Consider the following 5,729-nt stretch of genomic DNA (forward strand, 5'->3'; position numbering starts at 1 on the left):
AAATCTCAGTGGTTAAATTATTTTAACACTTAGTCAAAATAATTTGACCCAATACGTTCCTTAAACATGAATCAAATACCATACATGCATTCAAAACATCAAAGAATAAAAGTTTTGAAGAAAATCAAGCATGTTCTTCACATAAAATTATAAAAACTTTGAAATCAATCAAGACCTCATTTTTAGGGTTGCGCAAACACCCATTTCTATTCCATAGAATATATAAGTTTATTTGAGCCTTTATCCTCAAACAAGGGCTCAAGAACAAGAGTCAATCAAAACAAGTTTTTTTTATTTAGATTTTACGTTTTCAAATATCATTGAATGGAACAAATCTATAAGAATGAAAATTTAAATATTCACTCATACAAATAAAATATCCAATTATTTTCATTAAAATTATTTTTTAAAGTAAAAAAAGAGAGACTAATTTAATATTTTAATTCATAATCTAAAAGATGTTATTTTACTCAAATAAAAAATAACGATAAAAATCAGGCCACGATCATGTGTTCCTAGCCAAGAACACCTAGAAAAAAGTTGCAATTTTCTCCTAAATCGAAATATAATTGCTTAGAAACATCTCTAACATTCCTTATACATTAATCAAATACCAAACATGCATTCACAACATCAAATAATCAAAAAATTTGAAGAAAATCAAGCATGTTCTTCACATAAAATTATAAAAACTTTGAAATCAATCAAGACCTTGTTTTTTAGGGCTGGGCAAACACCCATTTATATTACATACAATATAAACAATATATAGGTTTATTTAAGCCCTTATCCTCAAACATGGGCCGAAGAACAAGAGTCAATCAAAAAAAGTTTTTTATTTAGATTTGGCGTTTTCAAATTTTCATTAAAAATAGAAAAAAAAATACAATTTTCTCCTAAATCGAAATATAATTGCTTAGAAACATCTCTAACATTCCTTAAATATTAATCAAATACCAAACATGCATTCACAACATCAAATAATCAAAAAATTTGAAGAAAATCAATCATGATCTTCACATAAAATTATAAAAACTTTGAAATAATCAAGACCTTGTTTTTAGGGACTGCGCAAACACCCATTTTTATTATATACAATATATAGGTTTATTTGAGCCCTTATCCTCAAACAAGGGCCCAAGAACAAGAGTCAATCAAAATTTAAATTTGGCGTTTTCAAATTTTCGATAAAATAATGCACACCCGGTGGGACTCGAACCCACAATCGCTTGATTAGAAGTCAAGCGCCTTATCCATTAGGCCACGGGTGCTTATGTTTGTTTTTTCTCTTTATTTATGTAAATTACAAAATAAACATGTTTTAACATTGAGTTAATGACTTATGAGAAACATTGAGATGGATAACTTGTCTAAAACTTTCCATATTTTGTGAGGGTGAGATAAAACTTGATCAGTCAATTTTAAATTATGATTATATTCTCCTCCTATCTTAAATTATAAGTTTATATAATGTATGTAATATTATGTTTAATCCTTATCTTAAATTATAAGTTTATATAATGTATGTAATATTATGTTTGGATTAGTGAATTGGAATTGAAATTAGAATAGCAATTAGAATTGGCATTAGAATTCCAATTCAATGAGATTGACATTGAATTACAATTTTATGTTTGGGAAATTATAAAATTGTAATTCAATCTCAATTCCTATATTGATAAAAAATAATATAATAAAAATAATTTTAATATAATTTATCTATTTTATTAAAATATTTATGGGAAGAATGTCAATTTTATTTACAAAGTTGGAGCAATGTGTTAAATTTATTTATAAACTTGCAAAATTCTATTTTTGTTTATAAAGTTGTCAAAATGTGTCAAAAATGAATAAGATAACGGAAGTCATTTAACAGAGTTAGATTTGTATCACGTGGCATCCACATATATATTTTTTTAAGTTATTTGTATTTTCATTTCAAACAAACCTAGACTTATTAAATAAGTAAATAAAATTATCTCAGTCTTTTTTACTTTTTTACTGATCTAAATTACCTCGCCCACATCTTCACCGGTAACCACCGTCGCCGCCCTTTTCACCAGCTTTTGTTGCCGTCGCCGCCCTCTTCACTGGCCGTTGTCGTCGCCGCCCTCTTCACCAGCTGTTGCCGTCGCCGCCCTCCTGTTGAGCCAAAGGATCCTAGAGCGGCAATTGTGAACATTGACATTGCCTCTCCAAGTTTAAATGCTGTAGAAGAACAGGGAGGAAGAAAAAGAAGTTCGTCCGTGCCTAAAGATGAATTTGGGGAACATGCGGTGGTTGAAGAGGAGAGAGGAGGCAGTCTCCGGTGGAATTTAACCATGTAGAGAGGAAGGCGTCGGAGATATCGTCGGAAGGAACTGTGTCTGATGATTCTTGATTGTGACAGTTAATTTGAAGTAGTTTATAACTTTCTTTTATTTTCTGTAGAAGATGGTTTAACTCTTACTTATTTCTTGATTATAATGTGCAGCAACAATATGGTTGTAAACAAAATATAATTATGTAACTTATCTGAATCTGAAAGAGTATGTCTTTTACTGGATTTTATTTTTTTGTATTTAATATGGAATTATATTTACATGCTTAATGATATTTATTGGTAGTTACGGCTGTTGGCGAAGAGGGCGGCGACGGCAACGGCAACGGCTGGTGAAGAGGGCGGCGACGACAACGGCCAATGAAGAGGGCGGCGACGGCAACAAAGGCTGGTAAAGAGGGCGACGACGGTGGTTACCGGTGAAGATGTGGGCGAGGTAATTTAGATCAGTAAAAAAGTAAAAAAGACTGAGATAATTTTATTTACTTATTTAATAAGTCTAGGTTTGTTTGAAATGAAAAAACAAATAACTTAAAAATATATATATGTGGATGCCACGTGATACAAATCTAACTCTGTTAAATGACTTCCGTTATCTTATTCATTTTTGACACATTTTGACAATTTTATAAACAAAAATAGAATTTTGCAAGTTTATAAATAAATTTGACACCTCGCTCCAACTTTGTAAATAAAATTAACATTCTTCCCAAATATTTATTTGACACAACCAATTAGAATAGTTCAAGGGTCAAGAAATTATTTTAAGTTTCGATTTTTATTAATAAAATATTAGTTCAATATGTTAACTTCATATATTAAAAATTAAAATATTTGTTCGACATTTTAACTTTCTAAATTTAAAAATAAAAAATCGGTTATCGTGTTTTAAATAATAAAAAATTAGTTATTTTGTTTAAAAAAACCTTAAAAAATTAAAATATGGAATTATAATTCCGATCTATAAAAAATGGAATTGAAAACTATAAAATTACACTAGATTGAATTTTATTGGAATTATAATTCCAATTCTTAATACCAAAGTGTCTAATTCAACCCTCTCATTCTAATTCCACAATTCAAGGGTTAACCAACACACCCAAAAAAAATTGCAATGGCATAATTTCATCTTAAAGTGATAATTTGTAGTGAGAAAATCTAGAAACCATGCTACTTGGAGCATTATATTGCCAAATCGTATACAAACCAACTCGTCAATGTCATCTTGATTTTGTCTCCAAACAATCTTCACATATCTGCTTGTCACCATTTCCATAAAAATGTCTAGCCTCCGATCGTTCAATTACACTCTTCTCAGCCGACACAATTTGCTACTTTGTAATGGATCCTCTATCAGAAGATAACAATAAAGGTTAATAAATTAGAAAAAGTCTTTGATTGAGATTTAATTCAGCACTTGAGAGTTCAATCTGGCGAGGGTTATATGTCGTCAACGGCGACAACAGATCCTGATTTTTATAGGACGACGCGTTTAAGGTCAACGCTAGAGGAGGATCATAATTTATTTCTAAGTCATCTAATACTAGATTTGAAGGATTCTCTGCTTCGAGAACTTGGGCTTAGCAAACAAAGGAAAGTTACCAGTTATTTTGGAATTATATTTATCATCATCCAGAATAGTGTAGGAAAGAGGATCACGAAAGAAGGTGAAAGAAGATTATATTAAAAAAAGTTAAATTGGTTGAACGCTTATACACATTCTGGTTGATAATAACCCTGTTAGAGGTTAATATTGGTTTCTATTCTTCGCAAATAGTCACAAACTCTTGAACCGAGTTTAAGTGTGGAAATGTTTGTTTCAACTTGAAGTAACGAATAATCGGTTTGGAAGATACATAAAGTAAAGAACACAAGATACAAGGGTTGTTTATGGATGTTCGGAGTAAACTCTCTTACGTCACCCGTTCTTCTCGACCTCGAGAAGGATATTCTTCTTAACCTTGAGAATAATATTCACTAGAAGATTTGGTTTGATTACAACACGTATACAAACCCAGTCGGACAACAAGGATTTAGACACTGCATATTTCCAAACTTCTAGTACACAACGCTTCTTGAATAGATACTATATATTCAACTTACAAACAATCACACAGATGTAAGGATTAATACAATGCTTTGTATGAACTGTCTCTCACGGAAAATTCTAAAACAAAAGCTTGAATATATATTTGTAGAGAGAGAATTTTTAATTAGCAAGAGTGCCCAGATCTCCAAGTTTGCAGTTGTTTTCCCTTAATCTTCTTTTATATCCAATGCACACAGCAACGGTCATATTTGCTCCAACGGACACCGGTCCTCTTTTGATTTGCTTGACTTCAAAATGGTAAAATGGAGAAGATCTTCTTTAATCTTGTATGTACTTTGATGAGAGTAAGCCAAAATTCATTAATAGAGTCTGTTATACTAGGAGCGTTCATTGCAGAGGATTTGAAATAATCTTGGTATATGGCATTTTCTTTATGTTTGTCTCTGCTACTGTGTCAGACTGTCAATCCCAAATTGGAACGAATGCTCAATTTGGAGCTGAGATTGATCAGGTGGCAGAAAGCATTTATTCAGATGCCACATTTGATTAATTACTGGACGCCTCATTTAATATCGAAGTCACTTAATACTAGAGCGCCTCTTAAATGTCGAAATCATTGAATACCGGCTACGCCTCTTGGAGAGCCGATTTTATCTGCTACCGGTCTGGGAAACCGATGACTGCTACTAGTCGCGCATCATTAAATGCCGAATGCATTTAATACCAGATACACCCTTGCACACTACTGACTTGCCTACGTGGCAATTTCGGTATTTTCTTAGCCGGATGCGCAGCTTCCCTGAAATAATAACTGGTCATATGTGTGACAAGCGAGAGTACTTGCCACTATATTACAACACATTGTTGTTATCTTTAAAACAATTAATATACTTGATATGACTTAGTAGTTATATATATATATATATATATATATATATATAATTTAACTTATATATTTAATTGAGTTTAGTTTTATCCATTCATTATTAAAACTTTTTCATAAATTATATTCTAACAATTTCTCCATTTTTGATTATTTAAAATAAATATTCAAAACCTGGTAGTTTTATAATCGATGACTAATTATTCTAAGTTAATTAGTTAATTTACTCTAACAATTTCTTCCTTTTTGATCATTTAAACTAAATTATCAAAACCTGAAGAGTTTATAATTAAATCAGTTTAGGCATTATTGTAATATAACAATCCTAAAATATTTCTAAGGTAAGAAAACTTAGACTCGAGAATTGGCTTCATAAGGATGTTAGCCACTCCATGCTTGTTGCCTTCATATGCTATGTCTGTTAGTAGCCGACTGTCCAGATGCAATGCCGACTCTTCCAAGCTTCTATCTTGATT

At 31.2% G+C, this 5,729-nt stretch overlaps 1 non-coding gene across 1 annotated transcript; it reads right to left on the reverse strand.

Annotated features, from left to right (window-relative positions):
- Window positions 1–1,198: 1,198 nt before the first annotated feature.
- Window positions 1,199–1,271, reverse strand: TRNAR-UCU. The gene has a single exon. It is a non-coding gene; the product is annotated as a tRNA-Arg (tRNA).
- Window positions 1,272–5,729: the final 4,458 nt, after the last annotated feature.

The sequence above is a fragment of the Impatiens glandulifera genome, chromosome 4 (assembly GCF_907164915.1).
Source record: "Impatiens glandulifera chromosome 4, dImpGla2.1, whole genome shotgun sequence".
Classification (NCBI taxonomy): domain Eukaryota; kingdom Viridiplantae; phylum Streptophyta; class Magnoliopsida; order Ericales; family Balsaminaceae; genus Impatiens; species Impatiens glandulifera.